The sequence below is a fragment of the Hyperoodon ampullatus genome (genome assembly GCF_949752795.1).
Source record: "Hyperoodon ampullatus genome assembly, chromosome: 13".
Classification (NCBI taxonomy): domain Eukaryota; kingdom Metazoa; phylum Chordata; class Mammalia; order Artiodactyla; family Ziphiidae; genus Hyperoodon; species Hyperoodon ampullatus.
The window spans coordinates 83,833,602-83,856,705 of NC_136926.1; positions in this window are offsets into that span (position 1 = coordinate 83,833,602).

Below are 23,104 nucleotides of genomic sequence, written 5' to 3' on the forward strand. Positions count from 1 at the left end.
AACTTCATTGAGGAACACACGCCAGAAAGAGAATGGTAACAAACACACAAAGGACTATGAAAAATTAAAATTTTCTGACCAAAATATGGCCTTCATTAAATGTGACTATTCTTAAAACTGTACACAAATATTTTCATTTACCAAGAATGAATGCGCAAAGCATTCTCTCTCACTCACTCTGTCTTGCTTTCCCCCAATTTATTATTTGAATAAAAGTCATAGTAACATTGTTTATGAATTTGCTTCTGCTAATCCTTTTTAAAGCTTAAAATAGCATTTGATGGATGTAAAAAAATTAATTGACATAATAATGTACCATCTTCTTCATAGGGCAAAATATTTTGTGAGAATAACAAATATTTGGGTCATGTAAATTGAGTAGACAATAAAATGATAAATATTAATTTAAGAACACATTTCATACACAGTCAAAATTAATACATCCAACTGATCTAACATCTGAATTTGTCTTTTATTTTTTCCAAATGTAGTCACCTACCACAATACTATTGCTATAAACAAGCACTCAGGTAATTACAGAAACTCAGGTAACGTCTTCACTTCCTTGATGAAATAGCTAAACGCAGTTTCCCTTAAGCTGTAATAGTATATGGAAAACAGAAACCTTATTTTTTCTAAAATCAGACTTACTAAAAATAATGTTAGTGCTTTGTCAAGGTAAATCACTGTGGAATAAACCTTGAGATAATAAAGCAAATAAAATTTAAATTGTATAAAAATTTATCCCAGTAAAATTCCCCTATGGTTTGCCTACTACAGTGATTAAATGTGTTGTTAATTTCTACAACATATTTAGCAAATTACTCTTCTTTTTTTTTCAGATCTTTACTGGAGTATAATTGCTTTACAATGGTGTGTTAGTTTCTGCTGTATAACAAAGTGAATCAGCTATACATATACATATATCCCCATATCTCCTCCCTCTTGCGTCTCCCTCCCACTCTCCCTATCCTGCCCCTCTAGGTGGTCACAAAGCACCGAGCTGATCTCCCTGTGCTATGTGGCTGCTTCCCACTAGCTATCTATTTTACATTTCATAGTGTATATATGTCCATGCCACTCTCTCACTTCATCCCAGCTTACCCTTACCCCTCCACGTGTCCTCAAGTCCATTCTCTACGTCTGCGTCTTTATTCCTGTCCTGCCCCTAGGTTCTCCAAAACCATTTTTTTTTTTAGATTTTTTTTAGATTCCATATATATGTGTTAGCATACAGTATTTGTTTTTCTCTTTCTGACTTACTTCACTCTGTATACAGATGAACCAATTTCATTTCTTTTTATGGCTGAGTAATATTCCATTGTATATATGTGCCACATCTTCTATATCCATTCATCTGTTGATGGACACTTAGGTTGCTTCCATGTCCTGGCTATTGTAAATAGAGCTGCAATGAACATTGTGGTATAAGACTCTTTTTGAATTATGGTTTTCTCAGGGTATAATGTCCTGATGCATCTCTTACCAAGATCCTGACACTGTTGCTAAGTAAGCCCTGATGCTGTGCCTAACTCAGGCTCTGATGCTGTCCATAACTTGGGCCCTGACAATGTCTTAAACTAAGATCCTGATGCTGTCCCTAACTAAGCCCCTGACACTAGTCCTAACACAGGCCCTGACACTGTCCCCAACTAAGGCCCTGATGCTAGGCCTAACTCAGGCATTGCTGCTAGGCCTAATTCAGGCCCTGACCGTGTCCCTAACGAAGGCCCTGAAGTTTTCCCTAACATAGCCTCTTCTGCCGTCAATAACTGAAACCTTGACAGTATCCTTAATTTATGTCCTGACACATCTCTTACCAAGGTTTTGACACTGTCTCTAAGTAAACCGTGATGCTATGCCTAACTCAGGCCCTGACGAAGTCCCTAACTCAGGCTCTGATGCTCTCCCTACTTCAGGCCCTGACGAAGTCCCTAACTCAGGCTCTGATGCTCTCCCTACTTCAGTCCCTGACGCTGGTTCTAATGAAGGTCCTGACGCTCCCAATAAGTTCTTGATAGTAAACTGAGCTCTTTGCCTATTGCTGTCCCTAGATAATGTCCTGACTCTGATTATAGCTAAACCATGATGCTGTCACTAACTAAGGCCTTGATGCTAGTCCTAACTCAGGCCCTGACTCTGTCTCTAACTAAGGCCCTGAAGCTGTCCCAAAGGGAGGCCCTGCTACCGTCAATAACTAAAGTCCTGAAACTATTGTTAGGTAATGTCCTGAGGCATCTCTTACCAAGGTCCTGACAAGGTCCCTAAGTATAGCCCTATTACTAGTCCTAACTGAGACACAGACCCTGTCCCTAACGAAGGCCTTGATACTAGTTGGAACTCAGGCCATGATGCTAGGCCTAATTCAGGCCGTGACTGTGTCCCTAATTAATGTTGTCCCAGATATCTCTGAGACTGTCCTCAATTCTATTCATTCTTTTTTCTTTATTCTGCTCTGCGGTAGTTATTTCCACTGTTTTATCTTCCAGGTCACTTATCCATTGTTCTGTCTCAGTTATTCTGCTGTTGATTCCTTCTAGAGAATTTTTGATTTCATTTGTTGTGGTTCATCATTGTTTGTTTGCTCTTAATTCTTATAGGTCCTTGTTACACGTTTCTTGTATTTTCTCCATTCTGTTTCCAAGGTTTGGATCATCATTACTGTCATTATTCTGAATTCTTTTTCAGGTAGACTGCCTATTTTCTCTTCATTTGTTAGGTCTGGTGGGTTTTTGCCTTGCTCCTTCATCTGCTGTGTGTTTTTCTGTCTTCTCATTTTGCTTATCTTACTGTGTTTGGGGTCTCCTTTTCGCAGGCTGCAGTTTGTAGTTCCCGTTGTTTTCGGTGTCTGCCCCCAGTGGCTAAGGTGGATTCAGTGAGTTGTGTAGGCTTCCTGGTGGATAGGACTGGTGCATGAGGCTGGATCTTGTCTTTCTGCTGGGCAGGACCACGTCCGGTGGTGTGTTTTGGGGTGTCTGTGACCTTATTATGATTTTAGGCAGCCTCTCTGCTAATGGGTGGGGTTGTGTTCTTGTCTTGCTAGTTGTTTGGCATGGGGTTTCAAGCACTGTAGCTTGCTGATCATTGAGTGGAGCTGGGTCTTAGTGTTGAGATGGAGATCTCTGGGAGAGCTTTTGCCGTTTGATATTATGTGGGGCTGGGAAGTCTCCGGTGGGCCAATGTCCTGAACTCGGCTCTCCCACCTCAGAGGCTCAGGCCTGACTCCCAGCCCGAGCACCAAGACCCTGTCAGCCACACGTTTCAGAAGAACAGGCATAAAAAAAAAAAGAAAGAAAGAAAGAAAAAATAAAATAAAGTTACTAAAATAAGAAATTAAAAAATTGTTATTAAAATTTTTTTAAATTGAAAAGTAATAAAAAAAGAAAGAAAAAGGAAGAGAGCAACCAAACCAAACAACCAATCCACCAATGATACAATGCACTAAAAACTATACTAAAAAAACACAAAAAGAAACAAAAAAAAACCGACAGAATTTTAGGACAAATGATAAAAGCAAAGCTACAAAGAAACATACACATACACATAAAAAAGAGAGCAACCAAATGAATAAACAAATCTACCAATGATAATAAGCTCTAAGTACTAAACTAACATAAACATAAAACCAGAAACAAATTAGATGCAGAAAGAAAACCCCAAGTCTGCAGTTGCTTCCAAAGTCCACCTCCTCAATTTTCGGCTGATTCGTTGTCTATTCAGGTATTCCAAGATGCAGGGTACATCAAGTTGATGGTGGAGCTTTAATCCGCTGCTCCTGAGGCTGCTGGGAGACATTTCCCTTTGTCTTCTTCGTTCGCACAGCTCCCGGGTCTCAGCTTTGGATTTGGCCCCGCCTCTGCATGTAGGTCGCCTGAGGGCATCTGTTCTTCGCTCAGACAGGATGGGGTTAAAGGAGCCGCTGATTCGGGGGCTCTGGCTCACTCAGGCCGGGGGGAGGGAGGGGCATGGATGCAGGGTGAGCCTGCGGCGGCAGAGGCCGGCGTGACGTTGCACCAGCCTGAGGTGCACCGTGCATTCTCCCGGGGAAATTGTCCCTGGGTCACGGGACCCTGGCAGTGGCGGGCTGCACAGGCTCCTGGAAGGGAGGTGTGGACAGTGACCTGTGCTCACACACAGGCTTCTTGGTGGTGGCAGCAGCAGCCTTAGCGTCTCATGCCCGTCTCTGGTGTCTGCACTGATAACCACGTCTCGCGCTGGTCTCTGGAGATCGTTTAGGCAGTGCTCTGAATCCCCTCTACTTCTGTACCCTGAAACAATGGTCTCTTGCCTCTTCAGCAGGTCCAGACTTTTCCCTGGACTCCCTCCCGGCCAGCCGTGGTGCACTAACCCCTTTCAGTCTGTGTTCACGCCACCAACCCCAGTCCTCTCCTTGCATCCGACCGAAGCCCGAGCCTCAGCTCCCAGCCCCGCCCGCCCTGGCGGGTGAGCAGACAAGCCTCTCGGGCTGGTGAGTGCCAGTCAGCACCAATCCTTTGTTCAGGAATCTCTCCGCTTTGCCCTCCGCACCCCTGTGGCTGCGCTCTCCTCTACGACTCCGAATATTCCCCCTCCACCACCCGCAGTCTCCGCCCTAGAAGGGGCTTCTAGTGTGTGGAAACCTTTCCTCCTTCACACCTCCCTCCCACTGGTGCAGGTACCGTCCCTATTCTTTTGTCTGTGTTTTTCTTTTTTTCTTTTGCCCTACCTACATGGGGAGTTTCTTGCCTTTTGGGAGGTCTGAGGTCTTCTGCCAGCATTCAGTAGGTGTTCTGTAGGAGTTGTTCCACATGTAGATATATTTCTGATGTATTTGTGGGGAGGAAGGTGATCTCCACATCTTACTCCACCACCATCTTGAGGAGTCTTGAAGGTCTCCCCGCAAATTACTCTTAATAGAAATATTTGCTTTGTTTTCCATATCATACCAATTATTAGTTGAACTCACTATTGATTAAAAAATTAGGTGATTTACTATTTTAAAAACTTTGAGTATAAAATGAAAATAACTTCCTAATATTTTAATAAATATATTGCTCTTGTTTTAGTATCTATTCACTCCATTATGTAATGCCATATATAAAATGATGTGAATAATACAAAGGACTCTAGAGACAAGTTTTTTAAAAATAATTTTGCCAGAAAGAAAGGAATAATGATGTAAGACCACATACAAAGTAATCAGAGTCATCAGATTTCTCAGTAACATCATGGAAGCTAAAACACAATGGGAGAGTGTCTTTAAAATCCTTCAGGGGATCATTTTCCAACCTGGAATTCTATCTGCAGGTAAAGTATCAATTATTATAATCAAATCAATATATTTTCTTGGAATTACATTGCTAGTGTTAGAATACAATGAAATAAAACAACTTAATGTTTGTTCTTAATGATTCCATCAGTTGCTGGGAAGTTTTACTATTAATTCAAGAGCACATTTTGTCAAACCCTTGGTCTATGGTCGGACATTATGTCACACTCTCTCACCTCAACTACTTCATGACATGTAACAAGGTTAGACAAGTGGAAAGGATGGTTGCTCTTCATGGTCAGTAGGGGAAACTGTCCCTTAAATACCTTCATTATAAAGGTTGACTAAGAAGAGCTGAAATTGGCCATAATTAACTCTAACTTACTATGTAAACCTTCAACATACTCCAGAGTTGCAAGACAGTTGCATGAGACAGAGTCTGCCAGTTCAGTGGGCAACAGATTCCTGGTGCTTCCTCCTCTGCCGTCTTCTTGGAATCCTCTTTTGAAATGTTTATGTATTTTTTGAAGTTTTTGGAATGTTTGTGGTTGTGTAGAATTATCTACTTGTACAAATATTTTCTCTATTTTTAGATCTTCTCTTTTCCTTTAGCTCCAAGTAGAATATTCTTCTGTCTTTGATCAGCAAAAATGGAAATCCTTGGTGATTCCTTTGACTTTCATGAAGACCATTTCTATAGAAAGACTATTGGTCAGAGCTTCTGTAGATGAAAGAGAAGAGCCTATGGATCTGGACTATTTAGAAAGCCTTGGAATAGAGGACAGAAGCTATCTTTTGCTACAACTAGTCAAAATCATGAAACGCCCAAATCCTTATTGGACATATCTCTCAAAACATGCTTTTCTGAAAGTAGGCATTTATTTAGCTAAAGGGTACTGAAGGTCCCAATGCATGGTCAAATTTATGACCACGAGGGGGCTCTGTCAAGTACAAATTGGCACTTGCCATTGGCACTTGCCATCTACCTCTACAAATATTAAATCATGTGCTGCTGCAGCTGTTGAAACCCCCTGAAAGTGGTTCAGGGTGGAGAGCAGCAATGAGGCCTCTGTGCTCGGGCAAAAACTGGAAAAACAGGTCTTCAGATGTTTAGATTTTTCCAGGAGCTGATTTTATGAGCCCAATTCTTGTATCTGCTCATATCTAGAAAAGCACTAAAATCCTTTATGGTGACGTCTGTTCCTCGTGACTAGCAGAAACCTTCACGAGACTAGCAGAAACCTGCAAAGCATGTGTGCTTGATTGCATGTACTCCCCCTTCACCAAAATCACATCTATACTGACTTTCCCCCCCTTAACCTCTTTGGAGCAGTTCCTCAGAGCTATCTGAAATGTTGTCTCCCGGGCTATAGTCCTCATTTTGCCCCAAATAAAACTTAACTCACAACTCTCATGTTGTGAATTTTTTTAAAGTTGACATGGTGTTCAGTATTTTTACCAGTTACTCTTTGGACTTGGACTGAGAAATGATTTGATTAGAGGATTAATTTGTAATATCTGGACACATCACTTTGGAGCAAAGAAAAAAAATCAAGTTAGAATTTATTGTATTTATTGATGTATCTTGAGGTTCTTTTATTTGCCTGTGTCCACCATTGCTGTTGTCATTGCTGTGGTTGAGGAATCAAGCACTGGTCTCTGCAAGGACTTAGATCCATGAGCAAGAGGAGCCAAGGCTAAAATCCAGTTCCTGAACTAACGCAGGTTAAGGCCTATGCTGTAAGTCTTATGCGTATGAAATGACTTTTACTCATTTCCCCCTAACTTTGCCCACTCATTCCTATCTTCCCCATCAGTCACCTCCCCCACTGAGGCCCACATACAACTTACTTTCCCAGCTCTTCATCTTTCTTAAGAACGTTAACGTATTCCAGCCACTATGGAGAACAGTATGGAGGTTCCTTAAAAAACTAAAAATAGAATTACCATATGACCCAGATCCCACTACTGGGCATATACCCAGAGAAAACCGTAATTGAAAAAGACACAAATGCCCCAGTGTTCATTGCAGCACTGTTTACAATAGCCAGGTCATGGAAACAACCTAAATGCCCATCGACAGACGAATGGGTAAAGAAGATGTGGTACATATATATAATAGAATATTACTCAGCCATAAAAAAGAATGAAATTGGGTCATTTGTTGAGATGTGGATGGACCTAGAGACTGTCATACAGAGTGAAGTAAGTCACAAAGAAAAAAACAAATATTGTATATTAACGCACATATGTGGAACCTAGAGAAATGGTACAGATGAACCAATTTGCAAGGCAGAAATAGAGACACAGATGTAGAGAACAAACGTATGGACACCAAGGGGGGAAAGCGGCGGGGGATGGTGGTGGTGGTGGTGGGATGAACTGGGAGATTGGGATTGACAAATATACACTAATATGTATAAAATAGATAAGTAATAAGAACCTGCTGTATAAAAAAATATAAGCATGAAGAATGTTAATGTATTCAGTGCTGATATTCAGTAAAATCTCATTTTCATTTTTCATTTTGACACATTTTATATCTTTTATTAGTTTATTATCTAATTTCATACCAACATTTCCCAAGGTGATTAAAATATACATTTCAGTTATTTGTTAAGCATTTTTTGAGTATTAACAATGTGTCACAAACTGTATAATGAGGCATGGATTTTAAAGAAATAACTTGTGCACTGGTCTCCAGGGTCTAACCCTTTAATGGATGAAATGGATGATTTTTTAACTATATATAATTAGAGAATTTTTATAATATAAAAATAAAATATGTATTATTGAGCTCAGAAGAGGAGTGACACGTTTTGCTGTGCCATGAGCTGGGAAATACCGGCAGGAAAGAATGAAGACAATAGTGATGATAGCACGAGTACTAATGACAGCTGCTCCGTGTAATGCTCATAATAAGTCGAAGTCTGCTTTCTGATCTCTTTCTACATACACAGTAAAGCACTCCGATGAATCAATGTGGTTATGATACGATGAATGCTTGCTCTTGTCCTTTACCTTGAACTCATCACCACTGCAAAGCCCAGCCATCCTCTCCTCCCCCTGCTCTATTGAAAATAACAGACTAAAGTTCTTATCTTCTAATGGGAACGTGTAGGTGAGACGTGGAGATGAGGGTATAGGAAAAGATTGTATTGAATGGCAAGTAGAGTAGCCACATTTCCAAAGCAGCCACCAGGCACAGAGTCCTCCCCGAGGATAATTAACTCACAGTTGACTATGGCCACAGAACACGGCAAGACTTCCTAAGACGGTGACAGATTTGGAGGAATTTAGTTCAGCCCCTCAGTCTTAAGGGCAGCTGTCTGCAGAAATCCTCCCTGGTTATTTCATAAATCTCATAGAAATGTCAACCCAACATATTACACTATAGAGGGACTATATTGTATTATCTTACTTAGTCCTCACAGCAACTCTCTGAGGTAGGTACTCATGTCACCTCTTTTACTTTTGCATTGGAGGAAATAGAGGTACAGAAAGTTGAACTAGGTGCTCAAGGAAGAACGGAGATTCTATGAAAGAGCAGATTTCAAAGTCCATACTTCTTAGCTCTGTGCTTTAATGACTATGGATGAAGACGATCACATAAATTAAAATGTAAAGGAAAAATAATGAGAAGTGACATGTAAAATAAATTATGAACCATAAGAAAAAAGTTTATTTAATATTCCTTTTAATATGAATCCAGACTGATAATGTAATGCAAATCCAGACTCAAAATCCATCTGATAATTTGGGTATTATTGTGGAGGATTTAGGGAGCTTAAATCCTAAACTGTAAAAACAGGGTGTTATTTCATTATGCCTTAAGATCTACAGACATCAGATGGCTCACGATATCAAGTAGTGACAATAATTATGTAAAATTCCAATATGACATTAAGCATATTACCCATTAAACTTAAGAATCATTGATATTTTAAAAAGCTGAGCTTTTCCTCTTACACAGCAATTGGCCAATTTTGGACACTCGTGACCATTTGGCTTTCCTAAATGGTAAATACCGTGTGAGGGAAAGACTGAACATCTGGCCCTGAGAGCCATATAAGAAACAGGTCATCCACTAGGAGATTAATAGTTGACTCACCTGAAAAGTGTCCTAGCACCAATACCTAGCTGAACCTCACTGCTGTATGTCCTCCTGAATCAGCACTTCAAAGAGGACCATAAAAGAGGAGGCTGACAGAAGGAAGCTGAGGTGGGACTAAGTGGGCAGCCCACCTTGGAGGATTGAAAGCCCTAGCATCACTGGAGAAATTTATCATTTATCAGTGAAAGCGTTCAAGGAAGTAATTAACCTTGGAGGATTTACCTTCTTCCCTCGCCCCCCACCCAGCCCTGATGTTCAAAGGGCCGCACCACAAAAGAGCATCATTAAATGGGGACTAGTTGAAAACGCATGAAAGCAAGAGAAAGAGGAAACACAAATCTAGGTCTCCTTGCTCAGCGTTTCCTTTGCCGGGAACTGGAACAGAGCCTGCTGATTCTCCACTGAAATGATTGTGAGGACTCGCTTTCATTATGAGTTTCAAGGGTCTAGGGAAACTCTTCTTTTTTTCCCTTCCCATTAAAAAAGTGATGTTTTATACACGCTCCTTTGATTATAATACCCTTTCTAATATTAAAAAAATAATTTCCCAGACTCCAAGATTCTTCTGATTAATTTCTAAAACACCATAGTGTGTCCTTACCTGTGGGGGAAAAAGGAAATTTAAAACGGTTTTTGAAAAGCATATTTACCTGCGGAGTGATCTTTGTTGGGTGTGTGCAGAACACTTTGGATGGTGTACAGTGCAGTGACTTCACTTTAAATGAAACCTCTTTACTGGATCTTCCTGTCACTGCCTTAAAGAACTGAAGGGAGGTCTTATGAGATGACATGATGTCACCTCTTGTCTCACTGGCTTTTTTGGAGGTCACTATGTCTAAGCTCTGTCCTTTGTCCTGAATAAACAGAGGTGGAAGGCAGTAAGCACAGAGCTGTTATTTCTGCCTTCTGACTTCAAGCACTATTTATCCTTTCCCAACTGCCCCTTCCTATGAATGTGGAAGCACAGAGGATACTATATGCAACCAAAATTTCCAACAATTATGATATGTGTGTATCTGTTGTTTTCTCACTGGTCAAATAAGTCATTTATAATTTTCAAATTGTGTCAGTAAGTGGATAAAATGGCCGCATGAAAAGAAGAATCAGATATATTTAATTAATTGATTAGATCCCATAAGCTAAATGTAATTCATTTAAAATAATACTTTATTGAAAAAGAGGAAATTAAGTACATTCTTAAATTTGAAATAAATTAGTGTTTCTAAAATTTTCAGATTTGACCACAGTGCGTAAAAGAGAAAATGATATCTCCTGAAGAACACCATTACATAATGGTAACATTTAAAGCTAGCAGCCAACTTAAAACATAGACTTTCTGAAGGATTTTTACCTGAAAAGAAAAACATGAATGAAATGACACACACATGATTTCCAACTCTAATACACTTTGGGCCTAATGTTCCTTTTCAATGAAAAACTGATAATGTCACAGAGAATGTAAAATATGTGATTAAACAAAATGATTGCATTTAAGCCAAAGAATCATATATCTAGAATTCTTTTTTACTTGAAAAATGTAATTATTGTATTTTCCAATAACTGAAAAAATATTTACTCATTCTAAAACAGTAACACCAACATTTTACTCTTCAAATTTGTTTTAATGGTGAAGACAATATATTTTAGTGGGAGTGGACAGGGAATGGTGGGTCTTGGAAAAAATAAGGAAGCAGACTTAGTTTTGGTGCTTTTTCAAAACAGCTGTGTTGACCAATATACCATAACTTGCACCCACTATAGACATAAAATTCAAGGATTTTTAGTAAATGTATCAAGTTGTATAACCACTACAAAATTTTGTTTTAAAACATTTCCATCACTCCAAAATGTCTTTTGTCCCCGTTTAGAGGTCGCTCCTGTTTCCAGCTCCATCACTAGTATACATTCCTGTATACACAATACTACATTTTCCACTTGCTCTTTCAACATATTTTATCCTTTTTCCTCTGCTACACATATGCCACCTCTTAAGCAGTCTTGTCAATCTTAAGTGATATGATGTGACCATAACCACAAACATTTAAAAATAATTTACCAAACATCATGGATTTACTTGATAAATTATATTGCCATGTTTCTTGATGGACAAATGTGCTATTGATGGAAGCAACATTGTACAAAGAATATAGTCATAGTTTCTACAGGGCACGAATAACCTTCTCCCAACTAAACCCTGTCACTTTTACTATAACTTAATTGCTTTTTTAATCTGTATTCTTTATGCCTCACCAAGGTCCAATATGCTCGTAGACATTAAATGAATATTTTAAATATAAATACACCTTTTAATATGAGAAGGTCGTGTAATGAAATCACAAAGTAGAGAATAAGCTTGGTGGATTATGTGAAGTTACAATATACAGAGCAGAGGATCAGTAGATGTTCCCCTCTGTGTCACTAATCAGATACTTGAAAAGGTCACTTAATATCATTGAGCATCTCTTTCCTCACACTGAAATTAGGGCTGATTAGATGGACAAACTTTAGAAGGCCTTTGAGTTCTAGTAGTCTGCTGTTATCATTTTTTCCTAAATAGAAAGAAGATAAATTGTTCATGTTTGAAGACAAACCGGCAAGACTTCTTATTATACATTTATGAAATGAGATAATGTCATAATATTTTCCTGGTGGAAGCTAATGATGTATTTGTCTTCATTTGAGATATTCTTTTTTTTTTTTTTTTGGAATATCTACAATGTGTTTGGTGCTACGTGCAAAGTGCCAAATGTTGGATATACAAAAATAAAATCAATATATTCCTAGCTACCAACACTTTTCTCTCTAATGCAAGAGAGAAGACAAGCAAAATGAATGGTTTTCCAATATGATAAGGGCTGTGAAAGAGGTATTTTAAGTATTAGGGAAAATCATCTCTTAGAAATAATAAAGAATTGTTTCATAATTTTTATGCTCACATAAAATTATTTCAGAAGTTTAGGAAAATAAACAATAATTTTTCTATTACTTTAAAGACTTTTGTCATATATAAACTACAGTTCAATATATAACTGTTTTTGCAGAGTTTCAGATAATAGTCTATTAAGCTTAGAAAACACCAAAGATATTATTATTATAGATGATAGACATGAATTTTCTATCATGCAGCGTGTATTCATGACCTTTCTAAGTCAGTGCTAATTCATCCTTAAGAACTCAATATAGAAAAGACAACATAGTAAGCATTATGGAGACTGTAAGTTTAGGAAAAATGTGGTGTACTGGTGTTGCCACCTGGAGAAAGGAAGCAGCATGACCACTGGTGCCACATTCAGTCCCTCAAATCAACTGGCAGTTGTGTAAATCTGGAAAGGTGGTTGGATCACAGCCTTTCACTACTCTCATTTTTCCTATTGGTAACCACTGCTGTTTATAATACTGATATGAGTTGGATTTTGAGAGAATATTGTGATATATTGTAGATAGTGAGAATAGTGAGATATAACATAAAATCCCTGGATACTCAAAGATGTGTTTGTATTGCATTCCTTCTTAACTGCTAAAATGTTCTTATTTTATGAGTAAGGAATATTTTAAAAGGTGCATTGGCTTTCTAAAAGCTCAGAATGACTCCAGGTAATGGAAAATAATGAAATCATACCTTTTTTGGAACTTTGCTATGTACTCAGTATTTTCTTGAGTGTTTCATTAATTCCTGAAACTTAATGTGTGTGATGAGAATGGCTGTAAAAAATATAGTCTGAAAATAAACAGAGGTAAAATTATGCAAACACACTAATATTGTGACCAGTGATTGAAAAATAGCTTATAGATCCCCATTTAGGATTCGGAAGATACTTGTTTTAAGAATTATTTTAAAAGAGATATTCAAACAAGAAAGAGTATTCTCAGGCATAGAATATGTAGATAGAAAATGCAATAAAATTAGCTCTTCACTCATATAGATATTTAATTTGCACATAAATGATACTAGAGAATTGTTCCATAGTTAGAAAAATACACAAATTCTTACACTGTATTTTTGAGATTATTTGCAAATAGTAGGAAACATATTGTCTTTTTCGAATATTCATTTATACTCATTCTGAAGGTTTCCTTTATTTTAACTTCTACACACCACTGCATTGACTAATCTATAATATTTAACTAGAAATACTGCAGAGGACCCTCTGGGAAAGTCTTAAATTTGGAAAACAAATCTATCTACAATTACTGCCTTATCATTAGACACTGCACAATGTCATCATGTTTGTTTTAAAGCTGAAAGATGTATGTATTGAGTCCTCCGTTAGATGCAGCCATATCCTATGGTATTTGTTTATGGAAAATTATTAAAACAATTCAAGAGGAGCTGGCAGCCTTCAAATTCTATAAATAGAATAGGCAGTCTGTTTCTATAGACACCTTAATATGTGCCAAAAGGAAGAGTGATATTCAAATTCCAAAACTGACAACACACTGCACCAAGGTACAATCACACTATGACCTAGGAGATTCTTGGGGGCAGTCTTGAATGTATATTAATGCTACCACCATGGTCCAAACATTCATGATTTCTCCTTTAAGATATATTTCTGCATTAAAGGAAAAAAATCAGCCAAAGCATCTATATCTGAAAGCTAGAAAAAGAGGAGAAAAACAAGAGAAGATTACTTCAGTCTTTTCATTTGAAATAAATCGATATGTTATAAATAGAACTGGAACTCCACTGCTGGGAAGAGGACACAAGAGCCTCACATTTTCACTTGTATAAGATTTTGAGAACATTATTCTAGTTCAGAAAAATCCTAAGGAAAGTTTTGGTTTGCTTTTTTATTTATTTTCGATTTAAAGCGAACATTTCCTTAAAGCAACCTTATCAGAAAAATTGAGAACATTTTCTCAAATATTGTACCATTTATGTTTCCATATACTATATTGTATTTGTTGAATAAGAACTAACATTTATGAATGGTGATCCCCAAAAATATATGCCCACATCCTAATCCCCAGAACCTGAGAATATTGCCTCATATGGCAAAATATGGTATTAAAATAAGGATGCTGAGAGGAGAAGCTTTTCTTGGATTATCCAGGTGGGCCCTAAATCCAACAGTAAGTGTCCTTATAAGAGTGATGCAAAAGGAGATTTGACACACACAGGAGAAGGCAATGTGAAGACACAGACAGAGATGGGAGTGATGTGGCCACAAACCAAGGAACCCAGCAGCCACCAGAAGCTAGAAGAGGCAAAGAATAAGTTCTCCCCTGGAGCCTATAAAGGGTGTTCAGCTCTGTGACATCTTGATTTTGGACTTCCACCCTCTAGAATTATGAGAGAATAAATTTCCATTGTTTGAAGCCACCAAGATTTTGGTAATTTGTTATGGCAACCCTAGGAAAGTAGTACAGAAGCCAGAGGAAAGTAGTATAATTCCTATATTTGCAAAAAATAGTTGTTAAAATGCACTGAGAGACTAAATGACTTACACACAGATATTCAGCAACTTGGTTTCTAATATAAACACAAACACCAGAATTCTCTAAGATACCATTATATTCTCTCTCCACATGGCAGAGGACAAATATATGAATAATTTTTTATACTTTAACATATAATCTTACACCTGTGTCCAGAATTGGGGTTTGTGATATGCAGTCATTTCTATTCCTTCCCATAGAACAAACTATTTCCTTCACACTTGTACAGCATGCTTGGTAGAGTGAGTTGCCAATATGTTTTCTCAGCTTGTAAAACAATTAATGTGACTGGTAGGGAATCATCATATAACAAACCATATGGGAATACCTTTCTGTGCTGACTTCAATCCTTCTTGTGGGAGTGTAAACCATACGTTCAGATTCATTTGTTATATTGTAGGAATTCCACGGGGCTGAGCCATCCTAATTTATGATTCTATCTAAGGATAGAAGATTTTTTTTTTAAGGGAAAATATAGAATGTGTTAAGGAAGACTTGCAGGTAGTTTTGTAAGGAAAATAATCATTTTTCAGAGCATTTAAGATACTAAAAGAATAAACGTAAATATGGTTCATAATTCCCTAACATAATATAATATGTTCGAGACTCCAGGTTCTTGTCATTTTCACCATTTATTTTTATTTTAATATATACTTTTCATATGCCATTTTCAGGCCACGGGAAAGATAATATCAATCTACATATTATATTTTACTGGGAAAAATCTTCCACACCACTTTCCATTTTCAATCACAATACATAATTTATTTGATTTCCTAATGTGTTCGTTGTATTCAAATACTAAGTAAGACATACAAGTATAAAGATCTTTCATTTTTTTGTTGTTGTTGTTCAATTGTGTATCTCAAACATCCTAGGACAGCTCCTGGCTCAATAAGATGCATAATAATAAATATGTGTGAAATTTTCGAAAGAACAGCCAACTTGATATAAAATTGTCTAAATGATCTTACTATCACCACAATATTTGTGCTTGATATAAATAACTCTAGATATCTGTATTATTTGATACAATTTGGAAATAAGTGCTCTAAGAATATGAATTTTCTAAGGATAACATTAGTAAGACAAAGGTCTTTCCCTAAAAATATATTATAGTTAAGAATACCATTTCCTCTTACATTTAATAGGGTAAACTCTGCTCTATATCGAGACACAAATTATAATACCAACTACCAGGTGTGTGATATTATATACTGTCTGTATAATCAGGAAAGCCATGTTCATTGTTTGTACTTATCAGGAAGACTGTAAGAACAGTTTTTTGAGAAATATTATGACAATACAATTTATAAGAGACATACCATGATTAATAAGCTACATAAACTCTCCACAGAATATATTTTAACTTGTGTTTGTATTGTAACATCCTTTTTTGCCTTCCACTTTGTAAGTAATAGAGAGACAGGAGGGTACATTGTTATCAAACTGCTGGGAGATTTCTTCTGCCCCCATTTGCTCAGCACATACAGGTTGAGTTCACTTGATTTTAGACCAAGACACATTTTCCAACTGTAGGAAAAACATGGGGCTTTAAATTTTGCCTCATGTATTGGCTAAATCTTGAAAATTCTCTTAAGAAAATGTGTCAATTAAGAGCGCATCATAAAAAAAAACATTATTGCCAAATGTAAGTCTTGAATTACCTTAACATTGATTTTGTTACTAAATTTTCAGAAAAACAACTTACGTTTGTTAAGTGATTCAGGTACACATTGTAAAGGCAATTGGATATTTAAGAGGGAAGCCAAAGCAACATACCTTGAAGGAATTGACTCTTTTTTGTACTTGTGTTGAGTGATTGGGAAGACCCACTTTGCTTTCTTATGCACTTACTGCAAATCTCTCCAGAAACTAATCATATGAAATTTAAAATGTGCTCATATAGTATCTCATTGGTGTCAAGTTCTGTGATAGATACCTCAGGAGACACAAATGTGAGCAGAAGGCCATTTTAGCCTCTGGGAAGTTTTCAGACCAGTAACAAAATAAAAGAAACCCAACTATTTGCAACCAAATGAAGAAAATGATACGTACAGCAATAGAAGTGTTAGTAATGTGAGAGATAACTAAGAGAAAAGCATCTTTTCCCCATGAATTGGATGAGAAAAGCCTTTAGGAAAAGTTTCCATTGAAATTAATCTTAAGGAGAATGGTTAGGAGAATTTTTTTTTTTTTTTTTTTTTTTTTTTGCGGTACGCGGGCCTCTCACTGTTGTGGCCTCTCCCGTTGCGGAGCACAGGCTCCAGACGCGCAGGCTCAGCGGCCATGGCTCACGTGCCCAGCCGCTCCGCGGCATGTGGGATCTTCCCGGACCGGGGCACGAACCCACGTCCCCTGCATCAGCAGGCAGACTCTCAACCACTGCACCACCAGGGAAGCCCTGTTTTTGTGCGAACATTTAACAAGAGCTCTACCTTCTTAACACATTTTAAGTGCACAATAGTGTGTTGCTAGGTATATGGACTATGTGAGAGACGTTATGGCAAGTGAAATAAGCCCATCTCAGAAGGACCGATACTGCGTGAGTCCACTTACATGAGGAATCGAAAATAGTCATTCTCATAGAAGCAGGGAGTGGAAGAGCACTTGCTGGGGGCTCGGGGGGTGGGGGGGAAATGGGGGCTGTGGTCCTGGGTGTAAGTTTTCATTTATGCAAAATGAGTACATTCTAGGGACCGGATTGTGACAGTCACTCTTATAGAGTCTGAGAGGATACCAAAAGCAGATGGATGAACATAGAAAAAAGGTATACAGATGGGAGAAGCTTGCAGCTTATAAGGGAAGAGTAAGGAGTCCAGTTTATCCTGATATGGAGGACAGTCAGTGGGGCAGTCAGTGACTGACTCATCATTGAAAATCATGAGGCAGGGCTTCCCTGGTGGCGCAGTGGTTGAGAGTCCGCCTGCCGATGCAGGGGACGCGGGTTCGTGCCCCGGTGCAGGAAGATCCCACATGCCGCGGAGCGGCTGGGCCCGTGAGCCATGGCCGCTGAGCCTGCACATCAGGAGCCTGTGCTCCGCGACGGGAGAGGCCGCAACAGTGAGAGGCTCGCGTACCGCAAAAAAAAAAAAAAGAAAGTCATGAGGCAGTCTCCTCATTTACTGTTCACAGCATCCCTCTGAAGCAGGCAGTGTTACTATTCCCGTACACAGATGAGATAACTGCCTGGGAGGGAGTATAGACAGTGTCTCAGTTAGCTCAGGCAGCTATAACGAATTGCCATGGACTGGGCGGCTTAGACAACAAACATTTATTTCTCATAGTTCTAGAGGCCGAGAGGTCCAAGATCAGGCGCCAGCATGGTCACATTCCTGGTGAGGACCCTCTTCTGCTTTACAGATGGTCATCTTTTTGTATCCTTACAGGTTAGAGCAGAAAAAGAAGCAGGTCCTTTGATGTCTTTTCTTACAAGGGCATTATTTTAGTACAGGCTTCTATAACCAAATGCCATAGATTGAAAGGCATAAAAGCAACGAACATTTATTTCTCACAGTTCTGAATGCTGGGAAGTCCGAAATCATGGCCTCAGCCTATTCAGTGTCTGGTGAGAACATGCTTCCAGGTTCATAGATGAAGTCTTCTAGCTGTAACACCACAGGGTGGAAAGGGCTAAGGAGTTCTGTGGGTCCTCTTCTGTCATGACCCAGTCACCCCCAAAAGCCCCACCTTCCAACTCTTATCACCTTGGGGATTAAGACTTCAACATATGAATTTGGAGGAGACATAAACATTCAGACCATAGCATCAGGGCTTCACCCTTGTGACCTAATTACACCCCAAAAGCCCCACCTCCATATATCATCACAATGGATATTAGGGTTTCAACATATTAATTGAGGGACCTCAATATACAGTCCAGAGCAAATAGTTCCTCAGTCTTGTAAACGACAGGACTGGGATTCTTGTGTGAGCACTTTCTCTCCAGAGTCCAGGCTGATCACTGAGTACTTTTGGAATAGCAAAATTGAGGCCGTCCCAGGAGGGAGCCAGGATATGCCTGACTGAGAAACTTGTTTGCAAATTGCTAGATAATGAAGTTCGATTTATGGGTTTAATAGTGTAACGGTTCCATCAGTTCTACTCATTCCAGTGAATAGATTGGTAAAAGTATTCAACTTGAACTTTTATATCTGTGCTATTTTTTCAGACCTACTTTCTCCTGCAGTGCATACAATAAATCTATTTGTTAACAATTTGGAATAGTTTTTCTTCCTAAATCCAGACTCTTAACCAAGTGCTATGCCTTGGTTATCAGACTGGTGTAGTCAGAGAAAATAACAATAAAATTCATAATTATGGAGTTCTAATAGTAGGACTATGCTTCTGATAGCATCAAAGACAGTTTCATAATAAACACTATCATAAGGAAGTTCACTTGTGATGAGAGATTAATTATCCAATTAGGCACATAAATTATCCCCCAACTCTCATATAGTATGTCTATAAGAGGTTGTAAATACTGTCATTTTAACTGCAAGTCAAAAAGGAGGAATGGATAAAAATAACATCCCAGATATGCAAGGTGAACTTTACTGATTTTGCTTCATATTGATTTCTTCCTGTATTCAGAGTACACTTATTTTATTGGAAATATTGCTTTGCAAGTAACATTTTACTGGAGATAAACCCTCACTAGGAAATTGCCACTGGAAATGACTTAGGCCAATAAAAAAAACTGCACATGAAGACTGAGCTATGCAGATAAAGACATCTGCTTGTCCCATAAAATATGTGCACCCTAGAAAAGTCAGGAGAGGTGAGAATATGCTATTTGCCATATTCTGCCATTAGTGTTTTACCTTCTTACCCTGTTATATACACATGCCTAGAAATGAAGTAAAATATTTCAATGGCATAAATATACAAAACTAAAGGAAAAGGACATTAAGAATTAATCCAGTAGTAGGAAAAGCACAATGATATGAGTACAAATAGAAAGGATATAGTATTATCACACCAACAGAGTAGTATAAAATACTAATCAGATCAAGACAAAATTAGAAACGTTTCAATCCTTAAAATGTATTTTAATTATGATTATCCCAACTGCTAATTGATCAAGAAGGTGGTGCATTTACCAAAAAATCTGTGAATTGAAACTGGCAACCAAATGCAGAGCCTAAAGTTAAAGTCAGACTTATCTTTGCTTTTAAAATATCACCAATTTGTAAATTTGTCAGGGTTTGTGCTAGAAGGAAAAGATACTGAGCCTCAGAAGCCAGACATTGTAATAGCTATTGGAGTATTTACAGAATGAATAAGACAAAGAATCTGCTCCTGGATGTAGAAAGATGTTTTAAATACGGGCATTGTATATGCAAAAACACGAAATGAAATCGTATTTTCAAGTAATGCTGAGAATTTAGGGTATTTTCAGAGATATGTAGTGAGACTAAAAGGTTGCTTTGACTTAGCTAACCTAAAATATTTAACCTAAGTTGAAATAATGTTTATTTCACAAGGTAGGAATCAAATGAGATAAGCTCTGTAAAACCTTTAGCACAGCTCACACCCCTCCGCCCACTTCCATTTTCACACAGCTGTGATAGGAAATTCCTTGTGTTCTCAGACTCAAGCAGAAAACATCTATTCTAAGGGAAAATCTCTCCTCTGAACACTTTACATACAAGCAAGTTGGCATGGAACTGTGGGTGAGTTAATGCCACTAAACAGTGGTGTCAAAGCACCAATGAATAGCTGTCCCATGCTCATTTCCACCAGGCACACAGCCTGGGAAGTGTTCTCTGTGCGTTCCAGAAGTCACCCAGTAGCCAGCTGGATAATGCACTATTATACATCCTTTCTTCCTTCCTGTTTCAGTCTCCCACACCCAAGCTCTCTCCTCCGGGGACCTCTTCTTAAACTACATGCACACAAGCCCTGGTCTCACGCTCCATCTCCAGGGAAACCCAAAGAACATCCTGACGCATAATAGGTACGCAAATGACAGATTCCTTTTTGCCTGTTCTAATGCATTTAAACTGCCTCCATTGCTTACCAAAGTAAGTGCAATTTTCTCTTTCTGGCCACTAAGGTCATCCACAAAATGGCTACCAATTTTTTGTATAACGTATTATGATTCATGACTTCTCTACAGGGACATTACTCAGCTACTGACTGTTCTTTAATGCATTTCGTTTCCCACAGTTGTGCTTTTCTACATGATCTTTAACTTCTCAGAATGCTCTTAATCCCATTTTTGCACATCATAATTTTATAGAGTCTTTAAGAGGTTCATCAAGTCACCTACAAAAAGCTTTTTCAAAATCTTTCTTACCAAATGTTCCTTTTTCCTGTGGGGTTCAGTTAAACCTCAAGAGTACTTTATCTGTGCCTCTTATTTACCTTTAAATTCAATAATCAACTAACTAGGAGGTACTTGTTTCCTATACTCTACTAAATGTTAAGCTGTAGAAGCATAAATCATAATAGTTTCATATCTCTTACTATGCCTGACACCCTGACATAGTATGTATGTGTGGGTATATGGGTGTATCCTCTGTAGAGCTATGTATTATGTGGATATAATTGATATGTAAAGTAGTCACCTTAATATTATTTTTTGGTTATAAAGATTATATATGCTAATTGCAGAAACATTTTAAAAACAATAAACAAAAATTCCAAGATCTTACTGGCCAAAGAAAACTATTAATATTTTGTTTCATATTTTTTAAAAATTTAATCAATTATAATATTATTTTACCATCTGCATTTAAATTAATAAAGACCACATTATTAATAGTCATTTTAAAAAATGTACATAAAATAAATAATAATAAACCTATTAATAGTTGATGAGTTCCAGGCATGAAAATATAGAAAAGAAGCCCTTTTTTATAGATATGAAATACAACATTTATCTCTATGAATCTGAGGATAAGTATTTTCTTTTCTTTCCTTTTCTTGTAATGTGTTTGCTGGGTGTTTTTATATGTGTGTGTGTTTATGTGTGTGTTTATGTGTTTTACTGCTAGATTTATGAAGAGTTAGGAAGCGTTCCCTCCTCTTGTGTGTGTGTGTATAGAATTGGTGTTGTTTCTTAAATGTTACCAAGTATTAACATTAATATTATAAAGCACTACAAAATATTAAACATTTAATAAAATTCTCCAGTAACCTCAGGTGGTCCTAGAGTTTTCTTTGTGTGAAAGTATGTAACTAAAATTTAATTTTTAAAATAGGTATAGGTTTTTTGCATGGTTTCATTTTCTTTGTGAATGAGTTTGGTTAGTCTTCTTTCAAGGAATTTGTCCAGATCACTGAAACTATTGACTTTATTGCCATAAATTATTCATAATATACACTTTTTATCATTTAAAAATGTAGTATCTGTAATGATATACCTTTCTCATTCTTGATATTATTTTTTCCTTCCCCTTTAACTCTATCTGTTTGCCAAGGTTTTCATCATATTTACTGATCTTCTCAAAGGACTACTTTTGACATGATTGATCTTTTAAAATTATTTTTTCTGGCTTTTATTTCATTCAATTCTGGTCTAATGTTTATTATTTCTTCTCTTAATTTGTTCTTGTTTGTCTAGAGTCTTTAAGGAAGCGCAGATTTTTTCTTATGTGACTATACTGAGGTTATATATTATGGGGAAAAATATCACATAGGTGAAAATGCCTTTTCTTACCATGTCCCATCTGGGGATACATGCAGTGAACATGTTAACATTCCCCAGGTCGTGTTAACATCAATCACCTGGTCAAGGTTTTGCCATGTTTCTTTTAAAACTACCCCTCACTCTTTACCTAATCGACTATTTTTTAAACATGTTACTAAGTCTAACCCATAACTCATTGGAAAGGAATTCAGTTCCACCACCTAGAAGAGGATATTTATTTAAATATCTTCTGTAAAGATGTGTCTCTTTTTCCTCTTGTATTTATTTATGCAATCATTTGTATCAATAAGGATTCATGAATATTTATTGTATTTATTGGATTATAATTCAGTATGTTGTTTATTCTGTTGCTTAAGTTGTTTTATCTTTGGCCATTTGGGCCTCTTTTAGTGGCTCCTGTGTCCCTATGAGATACCCCTACCATTGTGTGTGTGTGTGTGTGTTTAAGTACATCCTTATTTTCTGGCAGTGTAAGATGTTATGGGCTCATCTTGTTATATCCCCTGCCTTTAGCCTAGAATAAGGCATTTCTCTAAGGAAATTTGGTTCATTTTATTTGAGAATGGTTAGAAATAAATGGAAATCTGCATGATGGGTATTTTTGTTGCTAATGCTGCATCTAGGCCATCTAAGTGAACAGAGCTAG